Below are 19,195 nucleotides of genomic sequence, written 5' to 3'. Positions count from 1 at the left end.
TAAGGGTTACTCGGGAGGGAAAATATGCATTCTTCGTCATTATTTTTTGAATTAACATGAATCAATGCTTGGAATGACATATTTACAGTTGTATTAATGTTCTCTCAGCCTTGCAAGGATCCATGCATACATGTGCATGTGGAAACATGGAAGAAATGACTCAAAGTTCAATCTCAGTCAGAAAATACAGTTTCGGTTTGAGGGGCATATCTCACAATTGAACCATTGGATTTTCCTCTGTTTTTTATATGTTGTTGGTAACCAAGGTTTAGAGAATCTCACTAGAGAGATTCGAGAAATACTGTTAGGTTAAAAATTTATAGAAGACTGAGTACGGGTCTATGAAGAAAGACCGGTAAAGTTCTTCTTTGATAGTCTAAAGATCGGATTATTTGTGAGTATGTTAACCCAAGTTAAAAAGGGTTTTAAGAGGGATTAAAAAAATTATGTTAAGCATATTTTCATGTTCAGTAGAGGTTAGAGATCTGAGAGGAAAGAGTTGTTCAAGCTAAGAGTCTAAATGCAAGAATTGTTGAGGATATGGGAAGAGTTTGTGAGTCAATACAAAGGAAAGGTATTGATGAATTAGGACAGTGGGAGCACCTAATTGATGCAACACACCTATTAGATAGGTGTTTTGGGATAGATTATCCCTAGTTTGTGAGTTTGTGTGTGGATTCTCTGCATCATAGTGGTATCAGAGCAAGGAAGAAGGTCCCTGAAGAAGATAGTTGGGATTTGAGAGAAGAGTGAGTAAGAGGTTGAAGTCAAGATGCCTCCTAAGAGTGTGGGTACTGCTAGAGAGTTACAACAGTTGAAGGAGAAGAATGAAAGGTTGCAAGAATCCTATAATATAGTGATGGCAAGGCTTGAAGCCTTAGAGTCCAATCAAAGAAGGAATGTTGATATAGGAGATGTGAGTGATGAAGAGGAAGAAGAAGAGGAGTTACAAGAAGCACAAGAGGTAGAACAAATAGATCCTGAAGAGCAGCAGACACTCAAATTGTAAATGCAGTGAAGGGTGATCAATACAAGGCAAGATTTGACCTACTTATGTATGGTGGGAATCTTAATGAGGAAGAACTACTTGATTGGGTTGCAGCAAATGGACACTTATTTTGACAGTGAAGATGTGTCAGAGGATCAGAAGGTCAAAGTGGCAAAGACAAAGTTGAAAGGACATGAACTGCTATGGTGGTATCATGAGCAGGTAGAAAGAAGGAAGAAGGGCAAGGCAAAGATCATCTCATGGGACACAATGGTTGGGAAAATCAAAGGTAAATTTCTTCCTAGAGACTATGAGGTTCAAATGTTTAAGAAATTGCAAAGTTTAAAATAGAGGGATTTAGATGTGAAGGCATATACTGATGAGTTTTATAATTTGAGCATAAGAGTAGGAAGAGATGAAGATGAAGTTGAAAAGGTGGCTAGGTACCTTGGTGGTCTTAGATTTGTAGGATTTTGCCAAGATCAAGGGCACAATGAAAAGCATAAGAAGAGGCAATAGAATGACAAGATCAAACTGTATTCTCATCAATATGCAAATGATCAACTGGATTAACCAATACAATGAATATAGGCCTGCTTATATAGGCAAGGCCATATGGATGTATGAGCACACAAATATGACATGTGGCTCAATGAGAAACAAGGGTAGGTAAGAAATACTAGGGGTAGGTAGGAGAAATAATATAATATTCCACAAGAGGTGGATGACCCACCGAATGTGGAGTGTAATAGCAAAATAAGACCACAAAAGGTGGAATTTCTCCTACAAGCTCTATCCCTATGTGCACACTTCCCTAAGTGTCTCAAACCAAACTACGAAGAGATGCATTATCCTAAGTTAACTTAAGTAAGTGTAATAATATCCAAAATGAATATTTATTTACACCAACACCCCCCCTTAAGTGCAACTTAGGGGAATGAAGACTCAAGTCAACAATGCAAGATGGGTCCTGGCTACTAGGCCATGATAGGTACCCATGTACAATATGCAAATGCAAGCAAAACTATGCAATGCAATCTCTCACAAACAGAGAAAGGGAGAAAACCCAGTGGGAAAAAACTCCCCCCCAAAAGAGAGATGAATGTACAAAAGACTCTCAAAGAAGAAGGACAAAACCTCAAAGAGGAAAAAGTCCCCCCCATAAGAGAGGAAGGAGAAGTCAGCTGACCCCCCCTAATGACACATCCTGCACCCCCAAGAGAGCTTGCAACTGCTGGAACTTACTCTCGGTGAAAGGTTTGGTGAATATGTCAGCAACTTGCTCTACTGTAGGACAATACTGCAAATCAATGACCTGCTCCTGAATGAGCTCTCGGATATAGTGCATATGAATCTCGATGTGCTTGGTCCGCTGGTGCTGGACTGGGTTCTTTGAGATCACAATAGCACTCTGATTGTCACAATGTAGAACTATCAGCCGTGGAGTGGTGAATCCAAACTCTATGAGAATTTGCTGGAGCCAAATGGTCTCAGTCGCTGTGTTAACAACGCCTCGATACTCAGCCTTAGTCGAAGAGAGAGCAATAGCATGTTGCTTCTTGCTCTGCCAACAAATGGGGCCCGAACCAAGGTGAAAATTGTAACCAGAAGTAAACTTACGATCATCAAGATCACTAGCCCAATTAGAGTCTGTGTAACCAACCAAGCGAAGTCCTGTGCTTGCTGCATAGTGAATCCCATAGTGATGTGTACCCTGGATGTAATGAAGGATGCGTTTGGTGGCTTTCCAATGAATCTCATGTGGTTCCTGCATGAAGCGGGAAACCATGCCAACTGCAAATGAAATATTAGGGTGTGTATGGGTCAAGTAGATGAGACTACCCACAAGCTGACAATACAAAGTGGCATCAACTGGTGGAGAAGAACACTGAGCCTCAAGCTTGACTCCTGAAAGAAAGGGAGTTTGGGCAGGCTTACAATCAGCCATATGAAAGCGTGCAAGTAGATCAAGAGCATACTTGGGCTGCGATAGTGTAATCCCAGAAGGTGATTGTGAAATCTCGATCCCGAGAAAGTAGTGCAAAATACCCAAGTCAGTCATAGCAAATCTGTCATGCAAAGCAGATTTGACCCTGCTAATGATGGATGAAGTATTCCCTGTAATGATCAAGTCATCAACATAGAGCACAAGTATCAAGTGAGAGTCATCCTGTCGCAAAATGTAGACATTCAGATTGGAATGACACCTGGTGAACCCTGCGGAGAGAAGAAAGGAATCCATCTTGGCGTACCAAGCCCTAGGGGCCTGCTTAAGGCCATAGAGGGATTTCCTTAGTCTACAAACCAAGGAAGTATCTTGGATGAAACCCTGTGGCTGCTCCATATAAATCTCCTCATCAAGATCACCATGAAGAAAAGCACTCTTCACATCCATCTAATGTACAGCCCAACCATGAGCTGTAGCAATAGCAAGTGTCAAACGAATGGAGTTCATCTTGGCTACGGGTGCAAAGGTCTCAGTATAGTCAACACCTGCAACCTACGAGAAACCTTTCGCAACAAACCGAGCCTTATACTTATCCACACTACCATCCGCTGCAAACTTGGTCCGATAGATCCACTTACATCGAACCATCTTTCTCCCCTTAGGGAGATGTATTAAATCCCATGTGTTGTTCCTCATCAAGGAACTATACTCTTCCTCCATAGCTTGGTCCCACTCAGGAACCCCTGATGCTTCCCTAAATGTCTATGGATTGGAAGCGGTGGCAATGAATGCATGTGGAAGATCTTGATGTTGTGATTGGGTTCTCCATGTATCTGAAGGATCCCCTACAAGAGAACCCATGGACTCAAGTGTCTGTCGAGCCCAACGAGGTCTAGGTGGAGGTGGAGAACGAGGCTCCTCAACTTCAAGTGGACCCTACGGAGGTGTAACCCTACGAGTCGGAGTTGAAGGAGTCTCATCATCTGAATCACTATCATCACTATCCACAATGGAGGAAGGTGGAGGAGGTGTAGAGGCTAAGCTAGGAGAGCTTTCCTCAAAGTGAACACTCCTCTCAATGAACACCTCATGTGTCTCTGGATCCATCAATCTATATGCCTTAACACCCTCAGGATATCCAACAAATATGCATGGCCGACTTTGAGGTTCCAATGCCTTGCATTTCTATGGAGGTATGCGAGCCCATGCTGGACACCCAAAGACTCTGAAATGTCTCACAATTGGTTTCCTACTAGCCCAAGCTTCAAAAGGAGTAATACCTTGCAAAGCTTTGTGAGGAACCTGATTCTGGATGTGTGTGGCACAACTGATAGCCTCTGCCCAAAAGGCAAGATCAAGAGAACGTGCATGTATCATACAGCTAGCCATTTCTTTGAGAGTTCTATTCTTGCGTTCTGCAACCCCTTTCTGTTGTGGAGTGTATGCAACAGAATGCTGAAGATCAATCCCCTCAAAAGTACAAAAATCCTCAAGTCTTTTGTTCACATATTCCCTTCCATTATCTGTGCGAAGAATCTTGACCACTTTCCCTGATTGTTTCTCCACACGAGTCTTGAAGTCCTGAAATCTGTCAAATACTTCACTCTTATGAATAAGAAAGTAGACCCAAGTGAAGCGGGAGTAGTCATCAATGAAGGTGAGAACATAGAGGGCCTTACTAAATGAAGGTGCTGGAAATGGACCTACTACATCACTGTGAACAAGTTGAAGAACTTCCAAAGCTCTCCAAGCTTTCCCCTTATCAAACTTCTCTTTGGGATGCTTGCCCATGGAACAACCTGAACATACGCCCTCTGAAAAACTGATTCGAGGTAGACCTGTGACCATGTCTTTAGTGCTTAGCTGTTGAAGATAGCGGTAGTTGAGGTGACCAAACCGCTCATGACATAGCTTACTTTCTGAATTTGAATGAGTAAGCAAGGCCCTAGAAGGTGAACTTGGCACAAAGTGGGAGAATGAATAAAGCCTTGAGTTGTCATTGACTTGTCCCACTGCTACCAAGGCATCATCATCAAGTTCCTTTACCACAACTGAATCTTGTGTAAAATCAACCTTTTTCCCATTCCCGTAGTCAGTGATTTGGTAGATGGAGAGAAGGTTGGTAGACAAGTTAGGAACATAGAGAACATTCTCAAATGTTCCATCATCCATGTCAACTGAACCTTTCCCTTCAACCTCTACTTGTGTATCATCACCTATGTAAATGTGAGATACCTTAGATGGCTCCAATGAAGAAAACTACTCCTTTATAGAACCCATGTGATATGAGGCAGCCGAGTCAAGTATCCATTGCTGTGAAGAACCTGTTGTAGCCACAAATGCTTGCCCTTGTCCCTTAGATTGTGAGGAAGAAGAAGGAGATAAATCCTTCTTTGTGTAGGTGGATGGCAAGTTGATGTTGTTTTTCTTGAGAAGATTAGTTAATTCATCAACTTGCTTTGCCTGGCATCGATGCTCATCATGACCATACTTCTTGCAATATGCACAAGTTGGTTTATCCTTCTTAGGTGGTGTCCCCTTCTTGGAAGAGGATGAAAAATCACCTTGTGATGGAGAGGATGATTGTCCTTTTTCTTGGTGTGGCTTAGACTTAGAGTGCTTCTTCTTCTTGTTGGAATCTTTGCCTTGACTTCCTTGATTCCCTTGATTTGCCACCAAAGCCTTGGACTTTAAAGACTTGAGAAACCCCATGTTCAACAACTTAGATTGTTCCAATATTAACATTTCTGTGAAAGCATCAAATGAAGGCATAACATAAGAACTCCCCACTGTCAAACGATGAGTTTGGAAGCTAGACACAAATGCTACATATTTTGGTGCAAGCTTGTCCAACAAGTTGAATATCAACTGAGCATCCTTTTTGTCAATTCCACAATCCTTAAGCTTTGCTCTTAGCTCATTTGTTTTGGTGACATAATCTTGGATTGTATCAAAACTCTTGGGATCCAAGTTGGTGAGCTCATTGTCAATCTAATAACCTCTGATTTCATCAACTTGACCATACAATTTCTGAAACATATCCCAAGCCTCTTTGATTGTTTTACACTTCTCAATGTGAAAAATGAGGTTATCTGATACATACTTGCGCAAGGTTCCAAGAGCCATGCAATTCTTTGTGAGCCATTCTAATTGAGCATTTGGATCAGCCTTAGGATCAGGTGGTGTTGTTATTGTTCCATCTATGTAATGTGTGAGACCCTTTTCCATTAATTTATTCCATACTTTAATTTTCCATGATGCATAATTATGTGGAGTTAAAGGTGGAAATTTATTAGGACTCATTGCAACAAAAATGGAAAGAGCACAAAGAGAGGCACAATCACACAAGACACCCCCCCAAATTCACTCAATCAAAGAACCCCCCCCAAAAGTGATGATTTGACACTTATACTTAGTGCGTATACAATGGGCCACTTGCAAAAAATGGCAAAGTGGACTTCTGATTTACAATTTTACAACTGCCTCAATAAGGCCAAAAGAGTCTCAAACTGATAATGCAAGAGATCTAACTAAGATCCAAGCAATTTACAAGTACCTAATAGGCCAAATAAGACCAATTTATGAAAGTACAATTTACACTCAAAATATCTGAAAGTAGATGAAAAAAAATGCACTTTCAAAAAAAATGGCACTTGAAAAGGAGGTTGTATGAGCTCAAACGAAGCCTTTGAAGTTGCAAAATTGAGGATTGGACAGGTACAACTGAGAGAATCCAAAAATTCCAAAACACCTGTGCATCAAAACCAGAAAATAACCACACCACTATGAAGAACATGAAAATTTAGCCCAAATAAAAAAAAATTGCAGCCAAAAAGGAGCAAAATTGAGCAAGTTATGGGCCTCCAAAGTTGACCAAAAAATCCAAACTGCTCAACGGAGAGGGGTCTAAAAATTTCCAAAGCAAATGCTGACTGGGCGCTGACTGTGCGCTGCTGACTGGGCATAAGGTACGGATTCCAAAAATAATTTTCAAAATTTTTTTTCAAACTGAAAAAAAAATAAAAAAATTTCAAACTGAAAAAAAATAAATTTTTTTTTTATTTGAAAAAAATCCGAAAATTCCATACCGTACCGCCTGAATTGGGCAAAAAATTTCCTCCGCACCCAAAAATTGATTTTCACCAAAATGGGTCGAAATTATACTCGATTTTTATGAAAACGGCCTCCCAGATGCAATGGTGAGGTCAAAAACGCTCTAAGATGCCTCCAAAAAGCGCAGTTCTTCAAATCCAAAATTAGAAGCCATCCACAATGTCTCCAAAAACCAATCAATGAAGCCCCAATGGCTCTGATACCATGTAGGATTTTGCCAAGATCAAGGGCACAATGAAAAGCATAAGAAGAGACAATAGAATGACAAGAACAAACTGTATTCTCATCAATATGCAAATGATCAACTGGATTAACCAATACAATGAATATAGGCCTGCTTATATAGGCAAGGCCATATGGATGTATGAGCACACAAATATGATATGTGGCTCAATAAGAAACAAGGGTAGGTAAGAAATACTAGGGGTAGGTAGGAGAAATAATATAATATTCCACAAGAGGTGGATGACCCACCGAATGTGGAGTGTAATAGCAAAATAAGACCACAAAAGGTGGAATTTCTCCTACAAGCTCTATCCCTATGTGCACACTTCCCTAAGTGTCTCAAACCAAACTACGAAGAGATGCATTATCCTAAGTTAACTTAAGTAAGTGTAATAATATCCAAAATGAATATTTATTTATACCAACAAGATTCAATATTCAAGATGAGTTGGTAATTGCGAACCCCAAAAGTGTGGAAGAATGTGTTGCCATTATGTGAACCGGCATGAGCCTTATGTGAACCAGCATGAGCCTTATGTAAACTGGCATGAAGACATAATGATATTGTATGTTGTCATTGATGTCAATATGAGACATAGTGTGAACCGACACATGAGATAAGTGAAGAAAGAGGTACCGACATATGTGTGAACCGGTATATGCCAAAGTGAAGCGGCACATTTGTTCAAAGTGAACCGGCATGCAGTTATGGGAACTGACACATGGAAGCACTGTATGACTACCAGTTGGTAAGGCAGCTTCCACTTCGGGGTTTCCGGTTGGAGTATCTCAAGTCTGTGTGACTCAATCGGTGATCTTTGTGTGATGAGTCAGCAGTATGATGGAGGACAGATCATGTTGCCACGTAAGCTCTGTGCACGTGAAAGATCTTGCATGAAGAAGACTATTCCTATCTACCTCGGGAATGTGCGAAGTCTGTCAAATGGTGATAACGCGTGATGGGTTATCAGCCGCCATGAAAATGGTGGATAATGGACGATGGAGAATGTCTTGAGATCGACTCAAGACTGGTGCATTTAATGCAGTATGTTTCAACGGTCAGGATTGAACAGTTTGAATTGCTCAACCTAACAGGTTTAGGGTTTAAGATTTTTGCTACAGACCTGTATGTTCCCTATAAGGTCAATGTTAGGTTTCTATCTGAAGTTGTTGGCAAAAGTTGTGAGTGTGTATCCAACGAAAGTGATACAAGATTCTTGCCAGACCATAGGAGAGAAGAGATACTTGCAAAGTGTATGTGCAGAAGGAAAAGAGGAGCCTAAATGGATCTGTATTAGTATTAAGTGATGTTAACAGATCATTGTAATACCTATTGATCTCTAACCACTTCAACAGTTGCAAAATCCCCTAACAGGGTAGCCTTAACTGGCTTGATTCAAAATCCCTTAAATCGGGTGGTCTTAATCGGCTTGCTGTAAATCCCTTAATCAGGTAACTCGAAGCTAATGAGTTCTGAGAAGCTAGAGAAGCTTAGGAGATCCTTTCAGCTATTGAGCTCTTAAAATCCTCTAACAAGGTGACCCTACTGGGTTTAACCCTTAACTGGGTATCCCTTAACCGGGTGATCCCTAACAGGATCGGTTCCTACCAGAACCTATTGTAATGTTCTTAACTGGACAAGGCTCCTAATAGAGCAGACTTCTAAAGAGTTCAAAAAGCAGCTTGTGGGTATTCATCCCCACCGTGGTTTTTCCCAGTTGGGTTTCCATGTGAAAAATATGTGTGTCATGTGAAATGTTTTTTTCTTGTGATGCTTTGTTTTATCTGTTATGCACATGAAGGTTCTATGTTTTATGCCTGTCTATAAAACATATTGAACTCATTGTTGTGAAGATTATGATAATGTGGTATTGAGCTAAGAGAAAAGCTCAGTGAGTGACCGGTTCATGACTAACTGAGCTATACTAGATGTTACTGGTTGCACTCTGTTTTACCGGTATCTCTGTTTATCAGTCATTGTGAGTGTTTGTTGTCAAACCGGTTTTGGACTGTATTTGTGTCTGTACTGATTCACCCCCCCCTCTCAGTACCGGTTTGGTACTAGTGGTTCATCATTGAGTTATCAATTGCTATCAGAGCACTCCAGGTCCTCTGTGTTGTAAGATTAACCGCTTGAGGAAAAGATCCTAGCCAAATGATGAAGATGGAAGGTCCAAAGTTCAACAGGGAAAACTTTGGTATATGGAAAAACAGGATGAAGATATTCATCAAAAGCATGGGTGTTCAACACTAGAGTTATGTTGAAAATATATATGTTGTTCCTACCGGTACTCTCAACGATGACCAAAAGAGAGAGATACAAGAAAATGGGCAAGTCATGGAAGCCCTCATCAGTAGTCTATCTGACATTGAGTTTATTGATGTTCAAGACAAGACAAATCCCAAAGAAGTATGGGATGCTCTTGAAAATATCTATGGTGGTGATGAGCATGTAAAACAGGCTAAGGAAGAGAGCTTGAGAGGAAAGTTTGAAGACATGAGAATGGTTGAAGGAGAGACCATTCAGCAGTATGGAATAAGAATCAAAATAGTTGTTGGAGAAATAAAGAGTGCAGGTGGCAAAATAGAAGATTCCATTGTGGTAAGTAAAGTCCGAAGATCCCTGTTGCCAGTCTATGCAATAAGGGTTGCTGCTATTTAGGAGCTGAGATCAATAGACAAGTCTAAGGCATCCTTGGACTCCATCGTAGCCAAGTTGGCAGCCTATGAGCTGAATAACTTTGATGGGAGTGTTCAAAAGTCAGAATCAGCTTTTAAAGCTTCTACTATACCATCCAAAAAAGGAAAAGAGGCTAGCACTAGTGGGGAACCTAGTCAGAACAGACAGATGAAGGATGAAGAGTTTCTGATGGAATTTGAAGCTCTTCTAGCCAGGAGATTCCCAAAAGGAACTGGTAAATACAAAGGTAAGCTACCTTTGAAATGTTTCTCCTGCAACCAGATAGGACATATTGCTATGAACTGTCCTAATAGTGACAACAAGGACAAACCGGAAAGGTTCAAGAAATTCAAAGGAGGAAATCGGAGAAATTGTTTTGTGGCAGTTGATGAAGGTGTCACAGATGAGGAATCAGAAGATGAAGAGAATGAAGACATTGTGTTCGTTGCTGTAAAGGAAGATGTGACAGACAAGAAGGCTCTTGTCTCCCGGTTTGATGATTCCAATGAGTGGATCATTGACAGTGGCTGCTCTCACCATATGACTGGTGACCTAAGAAAGTTTCTATCATTAGAAGAGTATGATGGTGGTGTGGTTCGCTTTGGCAATGATGCACCATGCATGGTCAAAGGTAGAGGGTCCATCTCCTTGAATGGAAAGAGTAGTGCTGACAATGTGTATTAGATTGATGGTCTCAGACACAACCTTCTAACTATTGCCTAGTTAAATGACAGTGGACTCACTCTGCAATTCAAGAATGGAGTTTGCAGAATCAAAGGTAAAGATGGTAAATTGGTAGCCACCGGCATGCAGACTAAAGGTAACCTATTTAATCTAAATGCTAATATAAGTACATGTCTTATGGCTAAGCTTGATGATAGCTAGATATGGCATAGGAGATTCTGCCATGTGAACTTTGACAACATTGTGAAGGCTAGTAAGATCAAGGTAGTTAGAGGGTTTCCGGTGCTAAGAAAACCTGATAATACCTTGTGTAGAGAATGTCAATTGGGGAAAATGTCTTCCTCTACTTTTAAAGGTAAATCTTTCACTGCTGACAACTTACTTGATCTTGTGCATACTAATTTATGTGGTCCTATGAAAACTAGAAGTGTGCAGGGTGATAGGTACTTCATGATTCTCACTGATGACTGCTCAAGAATGATGTGGGTCACATTCTTGAAAGACAAGTCTAAAGCTTTTGGTAAATTCAAAGCTTTCAGAGCATTAGTGGAAAAGGAAAGCGGTAAAAGGATCAAGTGTCTCAGAACTAAACAAGGAGGGGAATTCACTTCCAGTGAATTCAACAAGTACTGTGAAGAATTTGGCATCAAGAGACAGCTATCTACCCCCCGGACTCCACAACAGAATGGCCTAGCAGAGAGGAATAACCAGACTGTGGTTGAAGCAGCTAGAACTATGTTGATCCAAGGAAAGGTTGCTCACACCTTTTGGAGAGAAGCGGTGAGCACTGCAGTTTACACTATGAACCGGGTACTCATCAAAAAGGGCAAGGACAAAACTCCTTATGAGTATTGGACCGGTAAGACCCCTGTGGTAAACTATTTTAAGGTCTTTGGTAGCAAATGTTACATCAAGAGGAGTGAACATCAGGGCAAATTTGAAGCTAAATGTGATGAAGGAATATTTCTAGGATATTCCACCAAGAGTAAAGCTTTCAAGTGCTACAACAATAGGACTCAAAGAATTATGGAAAGCATCAATGTAAGAGTTGATGAATCCTCTGAGAAGACTAAGAAAACCGACAGTGAGCAAGTTGTAAATGAACTGGTTGCAACCTTATGGGAACCGGTTGTCAGTCAACCAAGCACCAGTAACAGTGTTCTTGAACCGATGAATGTTGATACTGATGAAGATAAGGATGAAGAAGAAAAGCAAGAAGAACCAATTAAGACCATTCCTCGGTATGTCAAGTTGAATCATGATCCCAAGCATATCATAGGTGATAAGGATGCAGGAATCCTTACCAGAAGAAAGATCAGAGAAAACTTATGTATGATCTCTGAATTTGAGCCTAAATCATTCAAAGAGGCTCATAATGATGAAGACTGGATCAAGGCAATGGAAGAAGAACTTGACCAGATAGAGAAAAATGGTACATGGTCCTTGGTACCTAGACTAGAGCATAAAAATGTCATTGGCACCAAATGGGTGTTTAGAAATAAGTTGAATGAGGATGGCACAGTGATTAGGAATAAAGCCAGACTGGTATGCAAAGGATATGCTCAAGAAGAAGGTGAAGACTATGGGGAAACCTTTGCTCCTGTAGCCAGATTGAAAGGAGTTCGTATGCTTCTTGCATATGCAGCTTTTAAGAGATTCAAGGTATATCAAATGGATGTAAAATTTGCATTCCTAAATGGTGTACTTGAAGAGGAGGTATATATTGAGCAACCAGATGGGTTTACCCTATCTGAAGACAATGACATGGTATGTAGGCTACACAAAGAATTATATGGTCTAAAGCAAGCACCCAGGGCATGGTATGAGTGCCTACATTCCCATCTTGTGAAGATTGGATTTGAGAGAACAAGTGAAGATAGCAATATCTACTTGAAGTCTAAAGAAGATCAGATCCTGATTTGTGAAGTTTTTGTTGATGACATCATCTTTGGTGGAGATGACAAGATGAGTCATGAGTTTGCTGATGAGATGAAGAAAGAGTTTGAAATGTCACTCATATGGGAGATTAAGTTCTTCATTGGACTGCAGATCCAGTAGATGAAAGATGGAATCTTCATCACTCAGTCCAAATATGTCAAAGAGGTGTTGAAGACTTTTGGCATGGAAGATAGCAAACCGGTTGGTACACTGATGGTGACCGGTTGCAAATTGACAAAGGAGGATGATTCTGCATTGGTTGATGAGAATGAATACCGATCAATGATTGGTAAGTTGAATTATGTAGTGCATAGCAGACCGGATATTGCACATGCAGTTGGCATCACTGCAAGGTTCCAGAAGAGTCCAAGAGAATCTCACTTGAGTGCAGTCAAGCGGATTCTTACGTATCTGAAGGGAACAATTGACTATGGATTGTGGTACCCATACAGCAATAATTTCAATCTGAAAGTATTCACAGATGCTGATTGGGCTAGTAATGTGGATGACCAGAAGAGCACAACCGGTGGTGCATTCTTTCTCGGTGGTAGATTAGTCTCATGGATGAGTAAAAAGCAGAGTTGCATCCCTTAGTCTACAGTGGAAGTGGAGTATGTTGCAGCTTTCATGAACTGCACTCAGACAATCTGGATGAAGCATGTACTAGAAGGCTTCAAGATCCCTGTATTTGAACCGGTAAGTATATTCTGTGATAACACAAGTGCAATCAATATATCAAAGAATCTGGTTTTACATTCTAGAACCAAGCATTTTGAGCTTAAGTATCATTTCTTGAGGGAAAAGGTTCAGAATAAAGAGATTGCACTGGAGCATGTGTCCAGTAAGGAGCAGTTAGCAGACATATTCACCAAGCGTCTCCCAAAGACAACATTTGTGCATTTGAGAGGTGAATTAGGGGTATTGCCCCTTCAAGAGGTGAACTAAAAGTGGTTGTTCCACATCAGTCAGGTACTGGATAGACAAATCTTTGGTTGATTGGTGTGTTTAAGGATGCTACTCCTTAGGGGGAGCAGCATGAGGAAACAGTGATGATTGTACCTCCACTTTGGCATTGTTGTCAAAGGGGGAGAAGAAGTGAAGCGAAAAGATATCTGTAGCAAATGGGGAGAAGATGTGAAGCAAAGAAGATATCTTTTGTATATTGCCATCAATGCCAAAGGGGGAGATTGTTGGCATTATGTGAACCGGCATGAGCCTTATGTGAACCGGCATGAGCCTTATGTAAACTGGCATGAAGACATAATGATATTGTATGTTGTCATTGATGTCAATATGAGACATAGTGTGAACTGGCACATGAGATAAGTGAAGAAAGAGGTACCGACATATGTGTGAACCGGTATATGCCAAAGTGAAGCGGCACATTTGTTCAAAGTGAACCGGCATGTAGTTATGGGAACTGGCACATGGAAACACTGTATGACTACCGGTTTGTAAGGCAGCTTCCACTTCGAGGTTTCCAGTTGGAGTATCTCAAGTCTGTGTGACTCAATCGGTGATCTTTGTGTGATGAGTCAGCAGTATGATGGAGGACAGATCATGTTGCCACGTAAGCTCTGTGCGCGTGAAGGATCTTGCATGAAGAAGACTATTCCTATCTACCTTGGGAATGTGCAAAGTCTGTCAAATGGTGATAACGCGTGATGGGTTATCAGCTGCCATGAAAACGGTGGATAATGGATGATGGAGAATGTCTTGAGATCGACTCAAGACTGGTGCATTTAATGCAGTATGTTTCAACGGTCAGGATTGAACAGTTTGAATTGCTCAACCTAACAGGTTTAGGGTTTAAGGTTTTTGCTATCGACCTGTATGTTCCCTATAAGGTCGATGTTAGGTTTCTGTCTGAAGTTGTTGGCAAAAGTTGTGAGTGTGTATCCAACGAAAGTGATACAAGATTCTTGCCAGACCATAGGAGAGAAGAGATACCTGCAAAGTGTATGTGCAGAAGGAAAAGAGGAGCCTAAACGGATCTGTATTAGTATTAAGTGCTGTTAACAGATCATTGTAATACCTATTTATCTCTAACCACTTCAATAGTTGCAAAATCCCCTAACAGTGTAGCCTTAACTGGCTTGATTCAAAATCCCTTAAATCGGGTGGTCTTAATCGGCTTGCTATAAATCCCTTAACCGAGTAACTCGAAGCTAATGAGTTCTAAGAAGCTAGAGAAGCTTAGGAGATCCTTTCAGCTATTGAGTTCTTAAAATCCTCTAACAAGGTGACCCTACCGGGTTTAACCCTTAACCGGGTGATCCCTAACAGGATCGGTTCCTACCAGAACCTATTGCAATGTTCTTAACCGAACAAGGCTCCTAACAGAGCGGACTTCTAAAGAGTTCAAAAAGCAACTTGTGGGTATTCATCCCCACCGTGGTTTTTCCCAGTTGGGTTTCCACGTGAAAAATATGTGTGTCATGTGAAATGCTTTTGTCTTGTGATGCTTTGTTTTATCTGTTATGCACATGAAGGTTCTATGTTTTATGCCTGTCTATAAAACATATTGAACTCACTGTTGTGAAGATTATGATAATGTGGTATTGAGCTAAGAGAAAATCTTAGTGAGTGATCGGTTCATGACTAACTGAGCTATACTGGATGTTACCGGTTGCACTCTGTTTTACCGGTATCTCTGTTTATCAGTCATTGTGAGTGTTTGCTGTCAAACCGATTTTGGACTATATTTGTGTCTGTACTGATTCTCCCCCCCCTCTCAGTACCGGTTTGGTACAAGTGGTTCATCATTGAGTTATCAGAATGTTTCCAATTGGCACTCTGGGTTGAGGAGAAAGTCAAAAGAAGGCAAGAGAATTCCACAAGAGGAAGAGGCATCAGTAATAATAGAGGTGGAGGTGCATTTCCTTCACAAAAATAAACCCATGAGGATCAAGGTGATGCAAGCAAAGGTAAAGAACAATCATTTTCTAATTTTAGAGGTGGATTTGGTAACAATAGAGGCAGATTTGTTAGAGGTTCTAATCAAATTTCAGGAAGATTTTATAATTGTAATAAATATGGTCATCCTTCTTTTAAGTGTCCTGAAAAGACAACATCATCATCATCTAAGGTTGACAAGAGGGTTGCATTTTCTCAAGAGGAGGAAGTTGATAGTGGTAGTCCAAAGGCAATTGATTGCATTGGTGAGTGTTTGATGATCAAGGAACATATCTTGAAGACCTCATAGGAATCTGAACCCATCCAGAGAAGGAGCCTCTTTATAACAAGGTGTCAATGTAAAGGTAAATTTTGTACTCTTCTTGTTGATTATGGTTCCATTGATAACATGGTTTCTACTGAAATGGTTGAAAAGTTACATTTGGTAAGATTGCCCCATAAGAATCCTTATAGAGTTTCTTGGGTCAATGATGATGTTAGTCTATTGGTTAAGGAACAAGCAAGGGTTGATTTTCAGATTGGTCAATGTAAGGAGAGTGTTCTATGTGACATTTTACCCATGGAATGTAGCCATATTTTACTTGGTAGACCTTGCCAATATGACAACCATACTAGTTATGATGGTAGGAGAAACATTTATACTATTGAAAAGGATGGGTTTAAGTACACTTTATGGCCAATTAATGATGGTGTCAAGGGCAAGAGCAAAATAGCCATGTTTGGGAAGAAGATGTTGCTTGAGGATGAAGAGTTGGTAGCCAAGTCATAGCTAGAAAGGGTTGTAAATGATAATTTGTGTGAAGGTATAATGGTTGGTTCAGTTTTATGTCCATTTGTATAGGACATGGTGAAGGATAAATCAGATGTTGCAAGTAAGAAGGAGCAGGTACAACAAAGAGAGGTTAAGGAAGTGGAGAAGAAGGTGCAGAGGCAAGCACCTATTGAAGATTCTTGGTATCCACCACGTACTATGGTGGTTGGATTTCCTTTGTGGACTAAGTGGTTTTTTGTATTCTATTTTTTATCATTTTCTTGCAGGTTTTCAGAAGGCTAGAGTTGATGTTTCCTCATGGGACATGAAGATTTTTCAAGGGGGAGAGTATGGTACATGAGCACCTAGGACACAAGGGTCATCATAAGGCCCTAATGGAGGATACATGAAGAAATTGAGTCTATACGGTCCACATGACTATCTTATATTGTAATCATGGCTAATAAGGCCATTTAGAGTCATATTATTTATTTGTAATCAAAATTGCTATGTTGAGCAAACTAGGCCTAATAGGCTATGAAAGACTCAAAAAGGGGTAGAATAGGAGTTTAGTTTGTGTCTTGGTTTTCATAAGGTATTAAAATACCATATTCATGTAATAAGAATGTTTATTAGGTTCCTAGTACAAAAGGAAGATCAAAAGTTGTTAAGTGCATAAGTGGATAATCATGTGTAAACCAATCAAAATTGGCTCTATGGATGGTTGTAGGTAGTTTTACATTTGGGAACTATTATAGGACAATTTAAATATGTGAGAAAAGTCAAAATAAGAGGGTGTGGTCATTGTATGTGTGAACAAAAAAAAAATCAATAAAAACTCGTTGATCTCTACAAATTTCATGGTTCAGTCATACGTTCCAGTCTGAATTCCGTGTTTTAACTTTATGAAATCTTTGTTTTATCTCTGAATGGTCATTGACAATGATGAAGGCATGAATTAATTTCATTTCATTCCATTACGATTTGAAGAAGATCTCTGAATTTTCCTAAAATTGCTCCAAACCCTCATTAAGGGTTACCCGAGAGGGAAAATATGTATTCTTTGTCATTACTTTTTGAATTAGCGTGAATCAATTCTTGGAATGACATATGTACAGTTGTATGAATTTTCTCTAAGCCTTGCAAGGATCCATGCATACAGGTGCATGTGGAAACATGGAAGAAATGGCTGGAAGTTCAGTCTCAGTCAAAAAATACAGTCTCGTTTGGAGGGGCATATCTCACAATTGAACTATTTGATTTTTCTTGGTTTTCAATATGTTGTTGATAACCAAGGTTTATAGGATCTCACTCAATAGATTGGAGAAATACTGTCAGGTTAAAAAGTTATAGACAACTGAGTATGGGTATATGAAGAAAGACCGGTAAAGTTCTTGTTTGACAGTCTAAAAATCAGATTATTTTTTAGTATGTTAACCCAAGCTCAAAAGGATTTCAAGAGGGATTAAAAAAATTGTGTTAAGAGTCTTTTCATGTTCAGTAGAAGTAGAGAACTAAGAGGAAATAATTGTTCAAGGTGAGAGTCTAAATGCATGAGTTGTCCATCACCTTGGTGTTCATGTCCTGAGGCCTGACTAGGGCTTGATTCTACTCATACTCTGCAATTTTGCCACCATTTTCACTTCACACTCTATCTTGTTCTCAATTTTTGGTCTTTGATTGGGCATGAATAGGGTGTAGCGCCCTGGTCTTCAAGGTACCAGAGTGCCCAGTGATCTTGCCCTCCCAATTAGGACCCAATTTTGGCCCCCCTTAATGGTCATAAGATTTGAGTGGGAATCCTGACCTCGTGTTGGCTCATGTTGGAAAATTAAGTTGTTTTTCGATGAGAAAGTATAAAAGGAGGTCTACCACTCTTATTTTATTATCTGACAATCATATTTATCAATCAATTCAAGAAATCAAGCATTCAAGTTCAAGTGAGCAAGAAATCAATCTTCTTTCAAGCATTGGAGCAGAGATAAAGTAAAGATTTAATTATTGGAGTTGACATTCATGTTCTATGTTATTGGGGACTTCATGAAACCATAATTCTGTGTGGAGACAAACAAACCTTCACAAGGAGGTATAGCATTTGTGTTTTAGTCATCATTCGTACCTCCCTCAAAAGGAGAGCATTTTCATTACTGCAATTTAGTAATATTTCATTTTTATTTCAAGGTTAATTCCTAAATGAGGGTTTGACTTAAGAAAACCTCCATTCTCAACCTATTTCCCTTCTCTAGTGTCTGCAGGAATAGGTAAGGAGCTGCTATCTTCAGAATTAAGTTTATTTATAGTGACAAATCAATCCCCTATTGGAATGCAAAAAGTGTGGAGGACTAGAGTGATCATCACTACGGTCTTAGCAAATAAAGAGCTCCTTCTAGGAATAAGTCTGAATCCTCTTATAATCCTCAGATCCAAATTCGTGACTCAATCCAACGATTGTAGCTTATCGTTTATGCATTTTCGCATCAAATTCCAACACATTTACCCTAATTTTTAGCATTTTCAAAAATTGGACTTAAAAGAGGGCAATCCAGTCCAGTAAATCCAATAGAATTCTCAACCCTTATCCTTGTTGGTTTGTGGCTAGATCCATTGGGTTTGCTTCCCTCTTTTAATGTAATGGTACCTAAGTAAAAATTAACAGTTTTCATACATCTAATGGTGGAAACCTTAATTTTTCACCATTACAGGAAGATGCACTATATTCATTATCAAAAGCTTGGGTAGAATTTCAAAGACCAGGAAGGTAGATTGCCCCAGTCCTTCACTTTTTTCTTCATCAAAATCTGAACCTGTTTGTGACTTTCAACTCTATCAGAATCTCTGAGTATATCTCCTGAGTCGATTCCCTACACACAAAAAGAGAAGAAAGAAAGTTGTGGATAGGGTTTTGTTTTGGGTCAAACTTTGGTTTAGGAATTAACCTTGAAATTGAGATTG

Source organism: Cryptomeria japonica, chromosome 3 (assembly GCF_030272615.1).
Source record: "Cryptomeria japonica chromosome 3, Sugi_1.0, whole genome shotgun sequence".
Taxonomy (NCBI): domain Eukaryota; kingdom Viridiplantae; phylum Streptophyta; class Pinopsida; order Cupressales; family Cupressaceae; genus Cryptomeria; species Cryptomeria japonica.
The sequence above is the reverse complement of the archived record's forward strand: the minus strand, read 5'-3'. Positions refer to the sequence as shown.